The 25083-nt window shown below is 38.6% G+C and overlaps 1 protein-coding gene across 4 annotated transcripts in view; it reads left to right on the top strand.

The window, feature by feature from the left end:
- Nucleotides 1-25083, top strand: part of MTHFD2L (methylenetetrahydrofolate dehydrogenase (NADP+ dependent) 2 like) — a 124730-nt gene that overhangs the window by 70047 nt on the left and 29600 nt on the right. The gene's annotated exons all lie outside the window — the stretch shown is intronic.

The raw sequence follows: 25083 nt of genomic DNA, 5'->3' as shown, positions 1-25083 counted from the left end.
CCTTCTCATAGTGTGTGGCCGTGACGAAGCTCATCCTGTCACACAGTGATGCTGACATTCTTGAGGAATTAATAATCTGTTTTAAAAAAGGCAAAATTATGCCTTCATCTTCATTGTTTTTGGTCATAGACCCATAGTTGTTTCTAGCAAAATACGTGTTTCAGTTGGAAAAACTGAAGCTTCTGGGACATTTTTTAATATGACTTTGATGGCCAACGATTTAATTTATAAATCAAATCAAGATTTTTTTTTAGCCTTTTGTTTATTTTTACATATTCATTAACTATTTTCTTATCATCAGATGTGTCTTATCAGGGATTCTGGTCTATAAACTCTAGATGGAAACTAGTTGGTACTCTGCTAACCCTGGAATAATTACATAAAGGAAAGAAAGCTCCCCCCAAACCCTCAAAAAGACAAAAAGATAATGATTCATTAATTATGACACTGGTTTCCCGGAATTAGCTGGCCATAGTCACATAACAGGTAAAATTGGGGCGATTTTAGTTCATTTAAATGTGATCCCTTCAGCCCAATTTGTTTTTTACCTTACAGTAATAGCTAGAGGTATTCATAAATTAAATTGAATTGCTGAAATTGCCAAAAGGAGACTAACAATGACATTTACTTGTGAAAATTAATTATACCTTGGTTTTTTGGGTTTTTTTTTTTTTTTTGGAAAAAGAAGCGGTTTGAAGTGACTGATACAAAAAGATGGACATTTTCGTTACATAGAAAGAAGGTCACTTACAGTAACTTAATGTTAGTAAAACTGTGTATGATGCAAGATTCATACTGTGTTTGAGATCTTAATTAGAAAACTGAGAAGCCAAAGGCAATTGTCATTCATCAAATGCTACTATACGCCAATCACCATGCTCTATGTCTTCCTCTATTTACTTTTACAGCAAACCTAGGCCAAGGGGTAGGAAGTGTTATTGTGTTTATTTTTGTAAATGTGGGATATAATCTTATGATTAGTGTAAGATCACATGATTTATAGTTGTCAAGTTGGAGATCTGTTTGCCTCCAGAGTCCAAGTTCTTTCCAGTGAGTCAGATTGCAAGCTTGTACAGACCAAATAGCAAAGCTGCCTACCCTACGGGGGAACTCCTAATTCCCAATGTAGAGTTGTCCATATCATTGTTTTCCCACGTGAAGAATTACTCAGACCTTACTCAGTCCTGTCGTGCCACACAGAGCAGAATAAAACTGGTACACATCCATGCTTCCCCCTGGGATTTGGGATTTGGAACTCCTGGAATTTCTGTTCACTTCTCTTCGCTCCTTTATCCTTGCTCCTGCGGCCAGGTCAGACACCCCAAGACCTGCAGAGGCACTTAGGGCTGTCTCGAACCTTCTTGGTCCTTCTCTGTAGCCCTGCAGTGCCAGCCAAGCCAATTAAATTATAAGGCACAAATGAGAGGAACTACTCAGGGTTCACTGTCCTCTTGGAGGCTCTTTCTTCTTCACTAGCAAGAAAAGAGAAACTTATCTCACAAAGAATACTTCAGATTCATTGGTCAGAATTCTAAGAATTTATCTGTTATCTGAAGATGTCCAATATGCGATTACTGAACTGGATTCAATTGCCTTCTCATATTAACTCCTCTTCACCAAGTACAAATATACAGGACAGAAGCCTTGATGATTCTCCTATTTTCCTATAGGACTCTTTTCCTTTTGTCTTTCTCCCAATTAGATTAATGTGCCACCTCTAAGGATTGGCACATCAAGTTGGTCTAAAGCTACACTCTACCTCCCTCCCTTTCTCAACCCCACACCTTTGTTGAGCACCTGGTAGTGTCGGGAACTGTGTTAAGTGCTGGTTGTACAATGAGACTTAGTTTTGACCCTCATGGAGCTTATGGTCTAAACAGCTATTAAGTAGCAGCATGCAAATGTAATGGCAGAATTTGAAAATTGGTGAGGAAGTGCAGGGCCACAGATGCATATAGAGAGAGGGACTTGACCTCCTATCAGGATTGGTGGGGCCCCAGAAGACCCCCCAGAGGAAGTGGTGGTTTGGCTGCCATATGCTTTTCAAGGGTTTGTAAATAATCGGCAAGAAAGACCTTTGCAGTTTTCTTTCCCTTTACGACTTTTAACGAGACACCTTGCATGTATCTGGTATATTTTTATGACAGTGCATTTCAGTTTTACAAGTCTGTTCCACACAGTGCATTCGAGTTCCCTGAAGACAGGGGCTCCGCCAGTAATCCTTGAACTTGCAAATGTCAGCGGACTGCCTCCTGACACTCCTGTGAGACCTCGTGGGGAGGGGTCGTGATGGCAGGACACGAACTCTACGAGGAAGTCGAAGCTTTCTCAAACCTACTTTTGTGGATTGTGTTCACTTTTTAAAAATATGCATTGGCCTTTTTGGGTATTTAGTGTTATTTTGTTTGTTTTTAATGAGCATTTTTTTTTAAACATAAAAACTATTCCTGTGATTTCCCTGCTTTCATCTCAGGCCTCTTCAGAGTTCCATGCTCTGCATATTTTTGGTGTTTCCAAATGAATATGAGTGTGTTGCCCTTATTTTTTGTTTGGTTATTAGATTGCAAAGCATGTTATAAACAACTAGCAATCCTCCCAAAACAAAGCTGTAGGCAAGGTAACAGCCACGCATTAAATCCCTGAGAGAACAGAGAACTTTCTTCACTCTCTCAGAGTGCCCCTTCTTTCCTGACTTTGGCTTGTACTCTGAGCTCATCTATGGAGGTGGACTCAGTGAGGTTTGGCCTTAATCATTGTTTAATAATATTGTTTTTATGCTTTATGGAGGACCGAAATTAGAAATAACACCATTCAGTTCGTTGATAGGTGTGACAGAACAATCTTCTTGTTACTATTTGTTCCAACGGTTGTTATGTGATTATATGTTCAAGGCCACTCCTTATTTGTGGGGGTGAGGTCTCAAGTGAAGAGTGAGTTCATTCATTATATTTATCACAGTCTTTCCAATCTGCTGGGAAGTGGTACGATCTTTAGACCAGAAAGATGGATGGGTGGGGAGGTCTGTGCCAACTGGTAGAGATAGATCCTTCTATTGGCTTTTGAAGGAAATGAATCAGAGTGCTCAATGGTCTGCTTTTGTCAGTGGGAAGGAAGATACCAAAGCAGAGACTGGTAGTGGGTACAAAAGGCACCCAGGTGCGTTGTGGTAGGTATGTGCTAGCCCTCTGGGTTAGGCTATAGTTTGATTGCAGTCAGACTTAGAATATTGCAGAAGCAATGTTTTCACTATAAGCTTGACAGCTTCCCAGTACAAACTTTTTCTTTTCTCATGAGATTAATGGTGATATTAACAGATATGATTTTTTTTATTATATTATGATAGGTGGTAGCATTTGGAACATCTGCATAACTCAGTGAAGAGATGTTTTCCAAATAAGCAATGCATGATGTCACCAAATCCATTCAAAATGCAAGATAGACCAATATTGGACTTTAATATTACAGAATATGGACAGCTCATTGAAATGGCTTCAAATTCCACATTGCAGCTAATCTTTGAGAAATTATTGCTTGTCAAGTTTTTGTGTAGATACAGAGAAAGATAACCACAATTATCTTTAAAGGCTGTTACAACACTTCTTCCTTTTCCAACTACATATGTGTATGCTGCTGGGTGCAGAAGCAGAGATGAGAATCCAACTATCTTCTACTGGCTGAACATTAAAAGATTATCAAAATTATAAAACAGTGCCTCTCTTCCTACTAATTTTTTTGTTTTGTTATTTTAATTTTTTGTATAGTTATTTTAATTAAATTGTTTTTATTTTAACATGTAATAGGTTTTTAATTTTTTTTCCAAAGAATTAAATAGATATTTAAACAATCTATCAGTTTTTATTGTTTATATGATAAAATCAGGGGATATAAGTTGCATAAGCAAAGCTGTTTTGGGTCTTCAATAATTTTTAAGAACGTAAAGTAGTCTTGAAACCAAAACGTTTCTTAAATGACCTATTTGCATAGTAACACTCTTTTTCATTCATGTCTCTACTCAAATGGCATATGTTTAGAGAGGCCTATCTAAAAATAGCAGCCTTTTATTTTTCTTTCTGGCACTTACCATTATCAGACATTGTATTATGTATCTATTCTTTTTATTAGCTATCTTCTCAATGAAAATGTAGGCTCTGTTAAGAAAGAGATTGTTGTCTGTTTGGCCCATTACCTTATTTCCTTCACATAGTGACTATTCAGCGAAGAGTTGGAATAATGAAAATATTTCCTATGTGGATATTTTCCCTGCAGTGCTAAAGCTTTAGAGATTCCATGTGGAATTCTTTTTAATTATGCCTCACACTTTGGCTATTATTTTTGAGTCTCTCATGGGTTTTCATACCACCCGACACATCCTGTGAGCTTTCACATGGTGTTCCCCAGCACCCTCTCCCCACAACACATTCATATAGGTTTCAGGTTCCATATTTCCTGCCAAGAACAGCTGTCACCATGGCTGGACACAGTCTCTTCACTACACACCCCATCCTAGGTGTGCTGGAGCCCTCAGGTAGAACTGCATGAAGTCCTATTGCAAAATGGGAAAGAACGCCCCTTCGTGGTATTCTCTCTTAGAGGAGCATAAAACATGCTCTAGAATTTTTAAGGCAAGAGCCCTTGGCGTTGTTTATTTGTGACTTCTCCCTCTCCAGTGACCCTGAATGGACCCCGGGGGGGAATGTGGACCCCAATCTGAGTTAAGAACACTCACATCTATTTAGACTCTCTCTCCCCTAACAATAAATACTATGCTGGTGTAAGCTTGTCACATACACCTGACTTCCTTCTTTAGAGCAGGACCTCAACCTTGGCTACACGTTTGAATCAGTTGAGGAACTTCAAAATACCGGTGCCTAATGTCCCACCCACAGAAGTTCCGAATTAGTTGATCTGGGATGCAGCCTAATCAGTGAGAGTATTCAAGCTTCCCCAATGATTCTAATGTGCAGACCTAGGTGTTGTCCCTCAGAGACTCCTCAGTCCTCCCCACAGGGACTTCTGTCATGCCCGTCCCTCCAGATCATGGCATACACCCCGCTGTAATTTTTTCCAAGAATTGAATGTCCCGTAAAACTACACTCTTTCTGATTTTTTCAATGGAGGAATAAGTCTCTCGTAAATTCAGGATGTGTCTGAACTGGAATGTGATCAATTGAATGAGAATCAGCCTTTCTCCTCTCCTAAGTGCACAGTGGGAAATAAAATATCTTCTCTATCGTTTGGTGGTTGTACTTAGACTCCTGCTCCGTCTCCAGTTGTTGCCTTCAGTTTGCTTCCTAGACTGACAATCTCAAACTCTTTTCAGTTTCCTTAAACCTATGAAGTTACTTGGAAGTCCATATTTATTTGAAGAGTTGGGTTCCATTGTTTAGAACAGCTTTTCTTACCCTTTTCCTTACACATTTCAAGGCCCCCCAGAATCATCAGAAACAAGCCTTCACCACCACAAGCGGGTTAGTTGTGCCGTCTCTGATTGATACCCCACCTCATCCTACACATTTCTACATCACAGGGCCATATTCTGTTATAGTTGTCTGACTCTCTTGTTTGATCATGAACTCCCAAAAACAGACCATGTATTTTTCTTAATTTTTGGCACTATCCATACCCAGACAGAGCATAATGCATAATAAACCATCAGTAAGTGTCTGTTAGAGGGAAGCACCCTTTAGTGCTGCCAAGTTTACCCTTTGTGGTTTTTCTCTCCCCTCTCTCAAGCCTCATTTCTCAACTAAAAGATGAGGATTAAGGGTAACAAGTAGGGGGATGTGAAAAAAATTTTATGATATTATCTAAAATAAAGAATAGTTTCTTGAAAAAAAAAATAAGTGCCTGTTAAGCAGATGAATGGACAGATGGATAAGTGTATTATATTCTGGGAAAAGTTAGTGAATATTTTATGAAATATTTATATTTGAAGTGTTCTTAGGGGGTCAATATCTGTAACTTTTACTTTACATGTGATGTCCAGTCGCGTGATTTATCTTGGATCGTACTCCTAGTTGTTGTGTACCTAGTCCTAGAACTAAGAAGTCCTAACTTTAATTCAGTGCCCTTGCTGTTTAGAATTTTCTGTAGGTTTTTTATTGTAGGTTGTGTTGCTTGGCTTCGATTTTGATTGATTAAGAATGGTTTAGGGGCTGCTATGTGAGAAAGCACTTTCCTGAGTGTAAGTCAGATATTTGGGGGGAGTACTTAAATTCCTAAGCTGTTCAATTACCACAGCTCATGCTCTGCTCTAATGGTTGAAACCATGGCCATTGACATCCCATGGTAAATGCTCAGATAGTCCCTTTGAAATACATGAGATCATTAATACATCACAGCATATGGTTATATGAATTGCATAGTACTTGCACTTAACCTAGATCAATTTTTAAAGTAACAGTAAGAGTGAAAAACAAGAATGAGAAATAGTATTTTAAATAATGCAGGCCATGTTACTTGACATTCTATTTAATTAGGTATGCCCAAGAGTGAACATAAAATAGAAATATGAATATGCTCTACCTTCAGACAGTCTCAGTTCCTACATGTCTCTTAGAACTCGCACATCATGCTGCATTGTGTGTGAGTCTGGAGATGAAAGATATGATTTATTTTTCATTCAGCATGGCCCCTAACCCTGAGCCAGCTACCACCTCTGGTGTCAACCAGTGAAACTGATCTGATCAAGTAACGGAGAGAAAACCAGCCATGTTGGATTCCCTGAGAGGCAGTAGGTTGTTCTCCAGCATGGTACCTTCAAGAGCGATTTTCACAGACTTTAAAACTTATTACCCCATCAGGCAGGATTTTTCTATTTCTATATGCATGGGGAAAAAGGTATGTCTGCATATTTTATGATATATATATATATATATATATATATATATATATATATATATAGTATATCGGATATGCTGTATATATTATATTATTGATAAAAAGAACATTTTATAAAGAAATTATTTGTATGACTTTCTGATCAATAATGATGAATTGTACACACGTTGAGATATACCCCATCCTATCTGCAACAAATTCAGACATCAGAGCAAAACATCGTTAAAATTAATAAACATAGTTGTTCTAGAAAACAAGAAAGAGAGAGCTCTGTAGACTGGAGTAAGGATATTTCCTTAAAAGAAAAAAGCAATGGGGGAGCAAATAAAGTTCAGAACAGTCTGAGCTGTGAAGTTGGTCCATAGGCAGGAAAGGGTTGGGACCCAGGTAAATGCTTGGAAAAAGGTGCTGGCATCTTTATGCCCACACAAGTTGTGTACATAGCTCAGGGCCACATCTGTACAACTTGTGTAAAATTGGGTGCTGGCAAAGATGCTACTTCTTTCTACCCTCGGCTGAGCGAAGGACAGCAGTATCTCCTGCCATTTCACTTGGGGCTCCTGCAGCACAGCTTGTACAGTTATGGGAGTCTGGAGCTGAGCCTTAGCAGGAGCAAATCTGGAAATGGAACTGTGAGGAGTGCAGCCCTTAGTGCCAGGATTGCACAGGAGCCAGACTGCCAGTGGAGCCTATGCAGAGGCCACCACAAACTTGCTGTAAGAGATCAGGATGCCCTCCGAGGAGATACCCTGTGGAAAATGACTACACAAACACTTCACAAAGACAATAAAGGACAAACAACAAGCTTGGTAAACAGAAAAGCTGACAGTGAGGAAGATAGACATACTAGTACAATCAGAAAAGGACTTCAAAATAAGCACCTTTGATGCCATTAGCAAGATAAGAGATTACAGCCAAGAGAGAAGAATGAAAGTTTAAAAACAAAAATATGGGGTTATGCCACAAGAACGGATAATTATGAAAAATAAGTAATTAGAAACATTGGCCATAAAAATATAGGTATTGAAATTAAAAAATAAAATTTTAAAAGCAAACTGAATAGCAGTGAGCACAGCAGAAAAATAAACCCACTGGAGTAATAAAATGAACTTATCTCAGAATTCAACACAAAGATATAAAGAGCTAGAAAATATGGCTTGAAATATGGACGATGATTTAAGAAACTCCTCCAGGAGAGGATGGTAGGTATATTGTAGATAGTACCTTAAAGGAGTATCACTGATAATTTTATGAAACTAAAGAGAGATAGGAGTTTGAAAAAATTCACTTGATGAGAAATATTAAAGCAAAATAATTATATTAGACACATGATATATACTAACATTTACAAAGGTAAAAGAAAGTATCTGCAAAAGAACAAGAATCAGAGTGAAGACTGATTACTTATCAATGGTTTTGGATGCCAGAGGACAATGGAATAATGTCTTCAAAAATTGGAGGAAAAAAAATTTAATTTAGAAGTTCATATGTAGCCAAACTATCACTCAGAAGTGATGGTACAACAAAGAAATTTCCAGATATATAAGGACTCAGGAAGTTTATCTCCTTTAGAATGAGTCCCTAAAACAATAGAGTAGAAGGCAAGATGTAAAAGTGAGCTCTCCCCCAAAAATATATGTCTGTCTGAGTGCAGACTATAAAATAACATTAATCATTCAATTCATCATGGTTGATAAGTTGGAAATAAAATTTTCAATCAACAATACTATAGGAACTGTGTGAAGAAAGATTGTGGAGCGTGAGTAAAAGTGTGGGACAAAGAAAACCACATCAGTTCAAATCTTCAGAGTGTCTGGCTCTTCTTTGAAACTCATTAAAGCTGTTGAACACTGTCCCACCCTGGCTCAGAGCTTTCCCCTCGGGGACAGACAGGCTGTGAGAACAGAGAGCAGTGTAGCTCTTTCTAAAGCAAATGACTTTATTTGGAGAGATTGGAAGGAAGTTCAAACCTAAAGGCACTTTTAAAAATAATGGAGATTTCGGGCTAGACAACTAAGAGGAGGTTTGAGAGCAACATGCTAAACCACAGATCAGCTATATGTTTAACAGAGAGAAACAAGGAAAAATAGAGCTAAGAAAATACCTCCTTGGGAGTGGAACAAAAGACTGGGCTCAAAGACTATCCCTGTAAAGCAGCTTACATCTGATTCAGCCTGCAGAGCAATTCATTCCCCAAGGTACTGTTGAAACAATAGAGCAATCAATTGACAATTAGTGGAAACTAAAAGCTGGGTATGATACCAATAGAGAAGACTGACTAAAATAAATGTAGTCTGCACTAGTAGACACCAAAATTTTCATGGAAAGATGTTGTCATTAGGAGCAAATTTAGGGCAGGTGGGGGGGGAAGGGGATGGAAAAAAGGAGAGATGGCACAAAAAGTAACAGAAAAATTTTAATTGCATGTAACCATGAGATTGTGGAACATTTTGTAATAAAAAATTATATAAATAAATTTATGCCACTAAATTTTAAAAACTAGATAATATTTTTAAAAAATATTTTAAAAAGATTTTAAAGTATTTTAAAAATATAAAAATATATAAAATATAAAATATTTTAAAAATAATATTTAAAAAAAACTAGATAATATTCCTAAGGGGAAAAAAAATGACCAAAACTAACCCAAGAAGTAGGAAATCTGATTAAGATATTACATATAAAATAAATCAAAATGGTGGGGTTCTTCATATTTAAAAAATATAAGTAATAAATGGTTTTGAGATAATTTCTATTAATTCTTTAATAAATAATGGTGTCTTATACAAACTGATTTGTGGGAAGAGAAGAAAGGGAGAGAAGGGGGAGAGGAAATTTAAAAACCCAGAAACACATACATATGTATGTATGAAATAAGGTGTTGTCATTAAATATTGAAGGAAATAACAATTCAATGTATAGTGTTAGAACAATTGACTTCTCATTTAGGAAAAAAAAATTCCGGTTAGATTCCTACCTAACACCATACATAAAAATTAATTACAGATGAAATAAAGAGAATAAAGTAAAAATAATAGTAATAATAAATAAAATTTAAATTATTGAAGAATTTAATGGAAAAATATCTTCCTGAATTTAGAGCAGGTAAAGCTTTCTTGAAAAGATACAAACACAGAGATACAAACACAAGTGAAAAATCAACAAAAATCTTGACACAATTCAACACATCAAATTTATTTATTATTTTAGAGAGAGGGAGCATGAGCAGAGGGCAGGGGGGAGGGGCAGCAGGAGAGGGAGAGAGAGAGAATCTTAAGTGGGCTCCATGGTCAGTGTGGAGTCCTGTGCCGGGCTCAGTCTCACAACCCTGAGATCATGACCTGAGCTGAAATCAAGTGTCAGAAACTCAACCAACTGAGCCACCCAGGCGCCCCTGGCGTATCAAATTTTTAAAAACCTATAAACAAGGTGCCCATTAAAGTTAAAATAAAAGCATTATATAGGGACAAAATGTTTTCATTATATCCAGTATATATAAATACATTTTTTATTTTATTTATTATGCAAACAAAAGGTCTCACATATTTACCACTGAACCAACTTACTAGTGCAGAAGCATAGAAATGGAGGAGAACCGTTTTCCCAGTAAAACATGGCTATTGTTAGGCAGCATGATGGTACAGCGTGACGTGGTGGGAGCAAGGGTGCAGCACAAATACAAGTGCCATCTCACGTGCGGTTCCTCCTAGACTCAGCCTGGCTCTTCTCCCAGGTCTCTGGGAGTGGCGCCTGATTGATTATATTACTAATTTCCATCCGAATGCACTGTGGAATGCGAAGATTTTGCTTTTATTTCTTGGCCAGGAATCACGTGACCCTGTAAGTCCTATGAGAAGACAATGTAGTGGGAGGGGCCAATGAGCTTGAGCAGACCTCAGGACTTGGGGGAAGGCACCCTGGGGCCGATTGTCCCATCTGACTGGCTTGAGGGTTTCAAGGCTGTACCATAGGATGGGGGTGACCATAGCAAAGCACGGTGGGCTTTCTGAGCTGAGGAGAAGGAGCTGTGAGTCTGGGAAGACCATAATGGCGGAAGTTCACAGGACACAATACGGAAGAGGAGAGGCTGCACAGAGAAGAGACTCAGGTTGCGGCGGGGGAGGGGGGACACTCTCGAGTACTCGGGTGCATAAGGAGACTATCCATGGCAGAGAAAGGATCACCTGAAAGGAATGGAGATAACAGTGCCCAGCACCTACACAGTGCCAGGAATAGTTCCTATTTCTATTATCCAGACCGGAAAAGCTCAAGATTCACAGGCCTTTGGGTAGAATACATAGAAAAAGTATGTACTTGACATACCTCCAGCTAGACTGATGAGGGGGAAAAAAAATAGAAAACACAAATTACCAATATCAAGAATGAGACAGTGAATATAATTACACATTCTACAGATGTGAAAAGGATAATAAAGGAGTATGATTAAAAAATTTATGCCAATAAATTTAACAAGGTAGATGAAGTGGATGAATTTTTTGGAAAGATACAAAGTACCAAAGCTCAGGCAAGAAAAAATCTAGAACCTAAATAGCCCTATATCTATCAAAGGATTACATTTAAAAAGTTCCTCCCACAAAGAAATCTCGATGTGCAAATGGCTTCACTGGTGAATTTTACCTAGCATTTAAGGAAGAACTGTTACCAGTTCTACACCAACTCTAGAAAATTGAAAAAGAAGGAGCACTTCCCAATTGGCCAGCATTACTCTGATACCAAAACTAGACAAACATATTACAAGAATACAAAACTATAGGGGCACCTGGGTGGCTCATTGGTTAAGCATCTGCTTTTGGCTCAGGTCATGATCTTAGGGTCCTGGGATCGAGCCCCACATCGGGCTCCCTGCTTGGTGGGGAATTTGCTTCTCCCTCTCCCTCTGCTGCTCCCTTCCCCCAATCATGTTCTTTCTCAAATAAATAAATAAAATCTTTTAAAAAAAGGAAAACTATAGACTGCTATCTGTTGTGAATATAGATGCAAATATTCTGACTGAAACTTATCGAAATTTAATATATTGAAAGGATTATGCATCATGACCAAATGGAGTTTACCAAAGGATGCAAGATTGGCCCAACTTTACAAAATCAATCCATGTAACTCAGCATTTTAAGAAACTAAAACCAACCAAACAAAAATAATAATTTTTTAAAAATCTCAATAGTCCCAGAAATCACATTTGACCAAGTCCATCATTCATCCCACCAAAAACTCACCACAGAGTGAGAAAGGGACTCCCTCAACCTGATAAATAACATTTATGAAAACCTTACAGCTAACATCATACTTCACCCCCTAAGATCAGGAATAAGACAAAGACGACTCTCCGATCACTTCTGTCTGACACTGTACTGGATGCTCTATCCAGTGTAATCAGGTAAGGAAAGTGATCAAATATATCCGGGTTGGGAAGGAAGAAGTAAAATGGTCTTTATTTTCAGACAACATGAATATTTGAAAATCCAGTGGAATCTACAAAATAACTGCTAGAATTTATGAATCAATTTAGTAAGCTTACAAAATGTATGGTCAGTATAATAATATAATCATGAATACCTGTGTACTTACCCCTTCCCAAGAAGTAGAATATTACCAGTAACTTACATCTACTATGTGCCTCTTATTCCGTCCCTGTGTTCTAAAAACCCCTCGATGTTTTATGTATAGTTTATATGCATGAGCGCATAAATGTAGACAAAGGAATGAGAAAAAGGTTAGAAGATTAGGAGAATACGCACCAGTCTAGCAAGAAGACGAGAATGGGGATTAAGTTTGAGTGATACTTTACCTATACCTACAGTTCTAATATTTTAAAAGGCAAAAAAGTATAAACTTAGAAAAAACACTCCAAGTATATATGCCAAGTGTTGATACTTGCCGAGTCTGAGTGGTGGCTGGATGGGGGGATTTTCTTTTTTTCCCTACATTCTGTGTAGTTTCTTTGTTATTTTTATATCTTTCTATGTTACTTCTCTATGTTTTTTAAATTTCCAGCAATAAAAAGGAGGTGATTTTTATAGAACATCATAAATGACAAATTCTGACGTACAGTGATTTGAGGGAGTAGTAAAAGACCTTTTGCATTATCGTATGTGGAGATGTCAGGGATCCACTGGAAAACAAATTCAGTGCCCATTATAATGGTAGAATATATGTCAATTTCTAGCCTGCATCTTTCCAGTATTTTAGTTATGACCAATTTGTTTGTTTTACTACAAGCTGTGGCGGTAGCACAAACCACGCCAAAACTCTCTGGCTGAAAACAACAGTCATTATTATAACTCACAAGTCTCGTTTGCTGAGAGATCGATCCACTGGGCTAGGCTGGGCTGATCTCAGATTGATTCATTCGTGTATTTATAAGTTGACTGCCTTACTTATGCGTCTGTGGGTCGACGGGGGCTCTGCTCCGCTCTGTGTTTGAGTGATGCACTGTAGCTGTTCCCTGTGCGTCTCTGTCACCTGGGACCAGCAAACAGGCCCCGATGTGACCTTATCATGATTGCGGGATTGCCAAAGGCAAAGGGTAAAGATGCAAGACCTTTTGAGGGGAGGTTTTGAACTGGCATATTGTCATTTCTGCCTTATTATATTGGCCAGATTGATTCCCATGGCCAGGTTCAGATTCAAAGCATGGAAAATAGACTCCATCTCTTAAAGGAACTGCAAAGTCACATGGTAAGGAGTTTGAATACAGAGGAAATGGGGGTGAAGAATTAGGGCCGTTAATGCAATATATCATACATTTCTTGACTTAACATGTACTTACATATGAATACATAAAGTAAGACGAATTTTTGCGAAGGATTTTTTACTATGTGTCTTGCTCTTTGATTTATGCCGTGCTACGTCGTGCTATGCTATTCCTTAAAAAAGTGCTGATTGCCACTGGATTGTTTCAGGAGTTGTTAATGGGTTACAACTCACAGTTTGAAAAATACTGTAACCGGTGGGAGAGAACTACATTGTGTGAATGGAGGTTTCAGTTCCTGGATTCCGCTGGAAAAATTTACAAGAGGATTTGTGCTCCCATAAAGATAGCCAAAGGGAGAGTAGCGAGCACAAAGCAGTCTATTAAGCACACTCTCAAGATGGGAGAGCTGGCAGCCCAGAGGTGGCGATGCCCTGAGGCCACAGGAATCCTTTTCCTTTTATGTGAGCAGGGTCTTGGATCCTGGATAGATAGTCTCCAATGAAGGCTGCTTCTGGTCATTTGGGGGTGTCCTCCCACAGGTTGGGAAGGGGAGTTTTTGATCCTGCAAGATTTGTCCCAGAACCATCATGGCAGCCTTCCCCCAGGGGCGTCGGGGGAGAGACACTAAAACCGCAATGCAAATGTGTTATAACGAGTCTAGGGGTTACCTTCGGGCGAGGTGAAAGAGGAGAGCACGTGTTCTGCCCCTGTGGCTCTTGATCTGTTAGCCTTGGGGTCTTGGAAGCCACAAGGCCAGGATGTTGTGCTCCCAGGCTTCTAAGGCGTGATGTTGTGCTTCCTGTATGTAACCTGTTTATCACCGCCCTTGCCTCTAGCTCCTGTCTAACTCACTGCCTGCTCTATCAATACATTATAACATAACAGATGCAGGTACAGTAACTTTCTCTTCTCCCAGTTTTTTCTCCAGGGTAATATGTGAATGACTCTGGCCTATCCTGAGCAGGTACTGGGTATTTTCTAGATGCCAGGCAATGTGCTAAGCACTTTATATACATCATCTCATATGCTTCTCTAGCCATGTTGATGAAGTTGTTATTATTCTAGATATATAAGTAAAAAAACTGAGACTGAAATAGGCATTTCTCCAAGGTTTCCCAGGTTTTAACTGTACAGCCTGAGGTTTGAACTGGAGTCTTAGATATTGACCAAGGAACAGAGGAGGATAGACAAGCACTTAAAATTTGCCATGGCTAGTATTTTTGTCATGGATAACCCTAAACATATAGGTTAGTAAAATAGTAATTTGATATATCGTACAACCTGCCGAGTTTAATCTTCTATTTACCAACGTTTGTCTAGCAGCAAGATTTCTAGAGCAGCCCTTGTCTAATAGAAATCTAGACAGGATTTCTAGTCTTGTGTGGTAGATGAAAAAGAAATGCAATTTACCTAATTTGCACATGTGGAGGCTTTAGTATTTTCTTTTCTTTTAAGAAGCAAAACACTGTTAAATTGTCTTTCCAACATACTTTAAACATGGTAGGTTAAAGTCAGTTATGTCTGGGGTGCCTGGTGGCTCAGTCGGTTAAAGCGGCTGCCTTCAGCTCAGGTCATGATCCCAGAGTCCTGGGATCGGACCCCACATCTGGCTCCCTGCTCAGCGGGGAGCCTGCTTCTCCCTCTCCAACTCCCCTGCTTGTATGCTCTCTCTCTCTCTCTCTCTATCAAATAAATAAAATCTTTAAAAAAAATTTTTTTTAAATTAAAAATAGATAAATAAAATCAGTTATCTCTGCTTGAGATTCTGGTAGTTGTAGATCTGATTTAATTCCTAAAACATTTCAGTTATTTGGTGACCAACTATCTAGACCATTGTATCCTTAAACATCTGTTAGCCTCCCCCCCTCCCAATCTTTATTGACTTTTTCATTAATATCTTTGAGAAGTGAATTTGAAGTAGTAGAAACTCAAGCTTCATCTATTTGGACTCTCCTTGCATCTTCTCTGACGGTGCATGTAAGTACTCGGGCGTGGTGGGGCGGTAGTTCTCCCTGTTACAGGTTCCTAACCTGGCATCCAATCAGATATCCTTCATCTCAGCTGGTCCTTGGCCAGCTGTCTACGCATGCGCTGTCCCTTTGGTTTCCAGTGGTTTTATCACTCTGTGATGGGAAACTAAGAAAGTGTCTAAGGCATCTGCCTAGGCTCTCCTTACATCCATTTAATTATTTGGAGCCATGACACCTGCTCAATCTCCACCCAGACTATGAGGAAAAGATCCCTTTGTTTTTGAACATCCCAAACCAATACTGGGTTTTTTGCCAACTCTCCAAGACACAGCCCAAGGCACATTGACTAGCAACCTCTCCCTGGGAACCTCTCAAGTCTAAGCTCTCACCACCGCTTCCAATGTCCTGACTTTATATTTAGCCCTTCCATTTTCTAGCTTGAGTCCCTCTGTCTTTCCTAAGTGTTTGTCTTTTGAAATCCAGGAGCCAGGGAGTAAGTTCGTTCTTCTCTGTTCTCTCTTGTCTGTATCACTTCTCTGAGTCAATAAGCACAGCCTGGTCTCAGCCGCTGCTTGAATGCTTGAAGGAGGTGTGTAGCATAAGCCCTGATAGCTGGCTTTCCTTTTTGTAATACAAGTGCCTAATAAGTTGGGCCTAAGAGCTTTGATTGCCGGGGCACCCACTTCAAAGAGGCATCCATTTCAAAGATGGCTATCTCCAGTAAACACCTCTCCAGCTGCTAGATAAAGAACCAGGCCACCACTCCCTGCCAGACTTCTTTGCTTTAGAGATCTTGGTTGGTTTTGGTGACTGAGCACTTGGGCTGCTTGTGTTTTCTCTACCTGACTCTTAAATTCCCACCCTGAACCGCAATAAAAGCAAATTCTCAGACCTGTGCACTCTCTCCCTACCGGAGACCTCACTGGGTGCCCCTAGTGTGCTGTGTAATTTCCTGGTCATGTAAATGATAAACTTTTCTGGGGTGCCTGGGTGGCTCAGTCGTTAAGCCTCTGCCTTCCGCTCAGGTCACGATCTCAGGGTCCTGGGATCGAGCCCTGCATCGGGCTCCCTGCTCAGGGGGAAGCCTGCTTCTCTCTCTCCCACTCCCCCTGCTTGTGTTCCCTCTCTTGCTGGCTGTCTCTCTCTCTGTCAAATAAATAAATAAAATCTTAAATAATAATAATAATAATAATGATAATAAACTTTTCTTTTTCTCAAAGTTTCCTGGTGTTCATTGCTGATGCTGTCTTACAGTCATAATAAAAACCACAAGGGCCGGTCCAGCCACAATACTGGTTACCAATAGGCTGAGACCAGCACACAATGAGGCGGGAGAAGGGAAGATCTAGGACTATAGACAAAGGGAATTACAGGGATTATCAAAAAATGGTTTGTGTTTCCTGAATATCGGGTCTCGTTGGCATGCATGATCTAGTCTATCTGGCCTTTAGAAGCTACGTCCTTAAAGCAAAAGAATTGCACTCTCTAGTTTTCAGATTTGACCCTGGGGAACCTAAGGGGCTGTTGGATGGCTGTAGAACCCCCCACCCCCAACCCCATCTTCTCTTTGCAGCTAGTACATTTCTCCTTGCTTTGATCATGTTACATAGAGAGCTTGGTAAACATTTTTCCTTTAAAGAAAGGGTTAAAAAATGTTTGACACCCATTCCACTTGACTTTAATACTCTGCATATAGAATGGTGGTTAATGAAATAGACCCTTGCCTCTTACCTCCACTGACCTCCAACCCCAGATGCACCAATGTCTATTTGAAGGGATCAAGGCTTGGTTGATGAGAGGAAGAAAAGACAAGCATACATCCAGCCCCCAGGTTCACTGGATTTTGCAGAGAAAAGATTTGAGGCAGAAGCTGATGGAACTACTCAAGAGTGATCCCGCGAATTTCTGAGAACAAAGGGATTCCATACTCCTAAATAATCAAATATGGCACAGAGCAGGACCCTGTTGGCCCTCAGCTCTGTAAGGAACCTGGCACTGTTCTGACACCCCGGGGATTAGAAGCTTTGGAGGCATCCAGAGATTGTCCTTGGTATGGACAATATATTCTAACGATATGCATCACAACCAAAAAATACCCGATAGGAACCAAAGAAGCCAGAGAAAAAGAAGATACGCTCTGTAGTCATTGCCACTGACCCACTGGTTTATAAGTACTTCTTGAGGATTCCTAGAAATAACAGGGGGACTTTTAGGGGAAGACACTGAAATATAGGTTCTATTTAGCCGGGATACATTTAGCCATCATATGACTGTCTCCAAAGCAAATAATGCTGAAGAACGTTTTTCTAATCTAGAAAAAAACATATACATTCATACAAATTCCACTGCAATTACTCTTGTTATTTATGTAGTAGGACAACTTCCAGCTGAAGGAGTGATCCACCTGAATAAGCATTTCCATGGTGTTACTTTTATATCTGAACAAGAGTTCTGGTTTTGTTCCCAGCCTCACCTCTGACTCATCATTGTGAAACTAAGAAATCATTTAGCCTCTCAGCACCTCAAAATCTCTCTTCTGTGAATGAGGATAATGGGTAAACCTTCTCTTGCTTCACTGAATTGTTGTGAAGTTTAATTAGATAATGTTTGCACAGCCCTTTGAACTCTACTAATTAAATTGATGTGTAAATATGGTGCTTCCTTTTATCAGGATGCCTTGACTGAGCCATTTCATAAAGACTTAAAGATGACCATGATAGGAGGATTCATAGGGAAAGGATTTTTTTTTTTAATTCATGTGAACTCAATTTTGAGATCTTCAAATAGGCTTCTGAAAATACCCAGTTGAAGTTCTAATTAATAGGAGTAAGGATATAGCCTCATACTTGCTCAAGGGGTAGTGGTTACACCTTCACATCAGGGTAAACTTAGCACTTAGGCTGTACTACTGTGCTCTGTGTGTGCTTTAGGTATTGGCATTATTTCTTTTTAAAGATTTTGTTTTAGAGAGAGAGAGAGAGAGAGAGTACAAGTGGGGGAGGGGCAAAAGGACGAGCAGACTCCCCACTGAGCAAGAACACCCATGTGGGGCTCCATCCTAGGACCCAGAGATCATGACCTGAACCAAAGTCAGATGCTTAACTGAGTGGGCCACCCAGGCGCCCCATATTGGCATTGTTTTTAAGGTGTTATGTTTATTCATTATATTTTACTAAGACAACACTGGTGATTTATTTCATACCTGTCATATAAGGAATCACCCAATAACAAATTTGCAGTCACCTAATAAGAAAGTCATAACGTTTGAAGTAGTGTGATTCAATGTAGCTCACCCATGGGTTGGCCTACTTATCAATCAAAGAGATTTCCATCCACAACAGAGAAATCTTAGCTAAATCAGAAATACTCGTACTAAATTTTCCGATGAGAATAGCTCACCCTAAAATAATTACCCCAATTATTTCTGAAAATGTGTTTTAATAATAGGTCTTTTTTTCTGTCAGAAATAAATTCATAGATGAATTAATTGGCTTGGGGAAAAAAAAAACACAAGCCTTCCTCTATAAACCTGCCTTGGGCTTTAGTGTGTAATTATATTTGTAAGCTAGAATTTTTTAAGGATGATATCATATGTATGTAGCAATTAAATTTCGTATGTTACTGAGTATCCCAGAATATAGAATTGAAATATTTTATCAGGACCTTAGACAACTGCTATGAGAGTTTTGAAAACTATTAAATATCAAGGTGGGAGTTCACAACGGCAAATGCTTCTGTAAAATCTAACAGCTAGTTTATTATACTTGTATTGTTTCTTCTGTCGTATGTACTTCAGGAATATATCTGCTGGTGGATCAGCATAATGTAAAAGCACTTTGAACTGTTAGAAACTTCAAATTCAGCTTCTGATTCCTATCTTCTGAAATGGGTATTCTGCCCTGAATCCTCATCTGAATGAAAGAGTAGAATTCCAGGGATTCTTCAGGTCCTGGTTGAGGGCTTGTGAAAAGTGTGAAGTGCCTTAGTAAACTCTGGGCAGAATGGCCCAGGTAAGTATAATGTTGATATTTTCAGAAGGTGGCAAATAAGTATTGATTATTATGATCTAAAGGGACACGAAAGAAAACAAAATACAGATCTGAAACCAAAATATATTGCCTCAGGAGGCACAAAGACAAACTAGAATTTGAGCGTGCTACTATAGAGAACAGGGAATGAATATTCTATTTATGGCTCTAAAATTCTGAATGAATCTATATCCTCACCCATTGGGATTTTTAACTAGGAGGATGAATGTTTTAAGAACAATCAGTTCTCTGTTAGTTTTAGTCTAACTTTAGCTTATTTTGGAAAACAAACCTTTCCAGGTTTTGGAAAATCTTTAACACTGGCTTTCAGCTCAGAAAAAGACTAGCTCTTAAAACCAAAGCAGTTTTCCCTGTTTTGAGGGGGATTCAACTTTTCGAGGTAACTGCACTCTGGAGGTTTCTGGCCAGCCAGGAGGCCAAGGAACAATTCAGAAGGAAATGGTGGAAATAGCTGAGGGAAGAGGAATAATAGGATGAAGGCTATTAGGGTTGTGCTGAGGTTTGGAGGAATCTAGAAGAGAGGCCATTTTTAGGTTTTTATCTTTTGTTTGCCATGGCCAAGACATCTTTCAAGGAAACAGTTTTGGAATCTGAATAACTTTGAGTACTTCCTCAAAAACATTAAAAAACACAGACCACTGGATGGGTGGAATTTTATTCCTTTAGGTTCTAAGATATCTCTCCAACAAACACTTTTGTTCACCTCAAAAGTTCTTCAGAATGGCTATTATAATTCTAAATTACAGAACGGTGAAATGATGAATGGTGAAATGATGGTGACATGATGCGATCTAGAAAGGTAGTTACAAGAATTTGGGATGTGGTATAAACATGTGTAAGAAGCAGGAGTCTGTATCAGAGGGGAGAATGGTGTTGGTTTTAGACTGAGGCAAATCCTGGAGAGTCTGAGACTGGTCAGCTCAAGTGCTATTTGTATACCTTGTGCCTCACCCCCCCACGTCTAAGGGCTGGCCCTTCTCTAGTTGCAAACCTGACCAATTTGCGGTTCTCCCCAGACAGGAAGTTTTGGGGAGATTTCATAAACAAAACAAGGCTCTTGTTTTATGAAGAAAGTTCTCATAAAATTTTATTTAGTGGCCTGAGGCACAGTTTTTCCACAGGATTTCCCAAAGTTCAGAGGACACTCTCTGAATTTCTCAGTTCTTAGGGCCAGTTTGAAGAATGGATTTATCCAGGTTACTCACATCTCCTCCCTGTGAACTTCTCCCATATAGATATACAACAAAAATGACAGGGACATAGGCAAGTTTCATAGTAAGTAGTGAGACTGATCTCTACTAAGGATAAAAGATTTTTAACTGATTGAGTAATCAAAGGATTCCTAAAAAGGGTTCCTTATTCTTGGAGACAAAATAAATTCAGCATTTGGGGAGCTTTGATAAAAGAAACCAAAGTTCAGACTCAATACAAGACTTACCTCATCATTCCAGTCAGAGAGACCAAAAGCTCCCTATCCCAGCAAAAGGCTCAAGGGGCTACAGAGGTACCCATGGTTTCTGAGTTGAGATCTTGAATCATGGCCAAGAGTGGTTATTGATGAGATCTTCATGGATCTCCAATATTGTTAAATACTGGCTCTCCCTAAATACCCAAACAATCCATTGATACAACGATCTGAGCTTATGGTTACAGAAGCATGGGAAAACACTGTCCTGGCAGTCTTTTAGGAGGAATGGTATCCTAGAGCTTCCTGCAGTCATCAAGCCTGTGAAGGTTGATTCTGAGCATTTCTTTCTAATTCTATGTTCAGTTGATGTCACTTGCTATCTTGAAGTCCCATGGTCGGAGTATATATGCCATAGAATAGTATTTATATCACAGAAATCATCAAATCCCACAAATCAGGGATTCCCCCCAACCCCCAGAGAGCCAGTTTACCTTGGTAGTGTCTTGGGGTGTAGAAGGAAAGTTGGGATATTTAGATGTTGAAATTTGTTTTAAGGCAAGTCTTTTAATGTGGAGGCTTGCTTAAGATTGGGTAAGGAGCATAATATAAAAGTTTAGGATGGGTGGGTACAACAAGGAGAGGATTTTGAAGCAAGGATTTTCAAGGGTCTTAGAGAACAAACAGTCATTTGATACTATCTACTGAAAAGTCAAACAATTAGATGTTAATTAAAATGAATTTTTTAATAACTTCCCAAGACAGTGAAATTATTTGCAACTTCTATCTTTCTGAGCAAGAGTTTCCTGAAATAATAGTTATGTTATAAAGACATAAGTCATATTAATGTATACAATAAGCTACGTGGGTGTGGATGGTTTCGGTTCTCACATACAATGCTTGAGCCTTCAAATTATATAAGAATTAAGGATAGGTTTCCATGGAATTATCACAGCAAAAAATAATTTAAAAGTAAATAAATAAAGCTCATAGGAAATAGTTATTTGAAATCACTATTCATTTTTAGCTTTAACAAAACGTGAAAAAACCTCTGACTGCACATCCTCATAGCTTTTAAGACCTATTGGTGTTTAAATATTTACCAAATATTTAAATAGCTTTTAATTCTATTCCACTGTTATCAAATGATAAAAATTTAAATATGCCGCATTTGTATACTTGGGAAACTAAATACATCATGTCTAAGAAATTTATTTTTAGTGTCCTTAAAAATATAATTAATAAACAACTTTATACTTCCAATCATATGCCTCTACAAGACAGCAGTGTAGATGGATGACTTAGAGTATTTAAGATATCTGAAACAGATTTTTATGTCCATTTGTTATCATTTCAGCATTAAATACAGTTCGTATTCTTTCTTTCTTCAGTAGAATGATAAGATCAGAAGTGTGCAAGGATCTGAAATGAATTAGTTGAGAGAGAAAGAAAAGAACATTTAATTTAACTATACAAAAGATAATGTTTAAATCCTAGAAATGGAAGGCATTACTAACCTTTCCAGATCAATTCCTTCCTTACCCAATTGTGAATATTTCTTGTGAGGAATAAGGGCAGTATACGGTTTCTCTTTGTGGAGCATTTTCTTATTCTTAAAATATTCTCTGTAATGAGCCGAAAGCTATTTCCTGTGTTCCCTCCTTCTTTCATTCTTCCTTCTGAAAACATTTAGAGTAAATCTACTCTGTATTCAGTTTAACATATTAATGACACTTCCATAATTACCGGGTTTTGCTTTTGTTTTCAGTTGTTTTGTTTGTTTGTTTGTTTTGTTTTTCCTGAGATAGGCAGCCTGAGTTTATGCAACATTCTTCTATTTCAGAGGTCTTCAGTGTGTGGACCAGTACTGATCCATGACTCTTTCTTATCCTCTGAGAACCATAGGTCCACAAAGAGATAAGGTGCTGAGCAGGAGTATTAATCAACATACTGCTTCCTTCACTGAAAAAGCCTTGCTGTGAAAAAAGAAAGCTAGCTGAGTTAAGCAGTGTGTTTAGTGAGATAGTTGTTTTACATTGGGGCATGAGCTTGCTTACCCTGTTGCAGACTGGTAGTTAACAGTTAAACCAACTAGTGTGATAGCACTTGCTCCATATGACGTGAGTTCTAGAACTGTTCTAATCATTCTTCTGTAGGCCAGCCACTAAAATACAACCAGTGCTTCCAGAGAGACTCTGCTGAAAATATAGTGGAAAACATCATATCCTTATATCTGGACACTGTTTGTCTTAGAGTAGCCTAATGAATTTATCTATCTATCTATCTATCTATCTATCTATCTATCTATCTATCTTTTATAGAAGGAAGGGGGGAGGGGCAGAAGGAGAGGGAGAGAGAGACTCTCAGGTAGGCTCTATGCCCAGCGCAGCACCTGACACAGGGCTCGATCCCATAACCTTGAGATCATGACTTGAGCCAAAATTAAGAGTAGGATCCCCCACTGACTGAGCTACCCAGACGCCCCTAGTTTTTAATGAATTTTTAATCAAGTACAACACCTGGTCAGAATTATACATTTATCTCCTCTTAAATTCTTTTTGCTACTTACAGTCCACCATTCCAAAGTGGGCTACCTATTAACTATTCTATCTGATTTTGTTCATTTACACATGTAAGCTATGCACCTACTGCTGTGTTAAAACCAATACCAAAACATCTCAGTCACTTTAAACAGCCGCCTTTTTTTTTTTTTTTAATTTCTCATGAGTTTGTGTTCAGCTGGTCAGTTATGGTGACCTTGGCTCATTCCTTCTAATTTTGACTTAGGCTCATGCAAGCATCTGCCTTCAGCTGGTGGTTAGCTAGAGTCTAGTCTAGGATGGCCTCAGCTGAAATGACTCAGCTTTCCTCCACAGGATTTGTATCCTCCAGTAGTCTAGCTTGAGCTTGTTCTCATGGCTGTCACAGGGTCCCAAGAGCTATAGGAAGAACACAAGACCCCTGTAAGGAATAGCCCCAGTGTAGAGTAGATCAGAGAAAGGCAGAAAATAGACCTGGAGGAGAACAAAGATGAAATAACCATCACAGTGCCAGTGTGTTCTTCCAAGTTCTTTATCAAAAATTTTGAAAATGGCACCAACAAATACTTTTCATGGAAGACCTCAATAGACCTTCTTAGAGATGCATTGATCAACAGTTTTGGAAAACATTATTTAACTATCCGTGACTGTACCAATAGGAGCTTTTATTCAACCCATGTTTTTCCATCATGCTAATAAGGGTTTAGTGAAAAATTTTGTCAAATTTGATGCTGCAATGAAGAAATCCCTAATTTTCTGAACATAAATGATCATCACTGCATTTAATTATAATAGCAAAATATTAGAAAGAGTTCAGGACTGTACAACTTATGGTAATCCATATAATAAATTATTTCTTTTGGGTCTTAAATTTCAAATAATTGATAAGATAGGGAAATGCGCACAATTTAATTTTAATGACAAAATGGTAGGATTCATAAACACAATATTGGTAAATTTATAGGTATCATATTTTATACCTAATATATAAATATTTTAAAATCTTAGAAAAACAAAAATATACTTACTATCATTGAATGGCATGATTATAGTGATTTTTATTTTCGTTTTAAACTTAAGATATTTTCTAGATTTTCTAAAATGGAAAATAAGCATGTATTTAAGGTGTTTCCATTTTGTAATTTTCCTGAGAATTAAAATCAAGCACACATTTCCCTCCATTTTGAAAATTGTGCATTTGTTTATTGCCAGTCTCATAGTCTCTGAGAAAACATAATGAACAACTACAATTGGGAGGGAAATTTGGATCTTTCTCAAAAGCATAGTAGCTGGATTTTAATAACTTTCATCAACATTTTCATCTTAAAGATATTTCCTGCAGGGGCGCCTGGGTGGCATAGTCATTAAGCGTCTGCCTTCGGCTCAGGGCGTGATCCCGGTGTTCTGGGATCGAGCCCCACATCAGGCTCCTCCGCTATGAGCCTGCTTCTTCCTCTCCCACTCCCCCTGCTTGTGTTCCTTCTCTCACTGGCTGTCTCTCTCTCTGTCAAATAAATAAATAAAATCTTAAAAAAAAAGATATTGCCTGCAGCTATAATCAATGTAT

The sequence above is a fragment of the Ursus americanus genome, chromosome 8 (assembly GCF_024610735.1).
Source record: "Ursus americanus isolate L20-20 chromosome 8, mUrsAme1.1.p, whole genome shotgun sequence".
NCBI classification, from domain to species: Eukaryota; Metazoa; Chordata; class Mammalia; order Carnivora; family Ursidae; genus Ursus; species Ursus americanus.
Note: the sequence above shows the minus strand (reverse complement) of the source record. Positions and strands in the feature narration are given on the sequence as shown.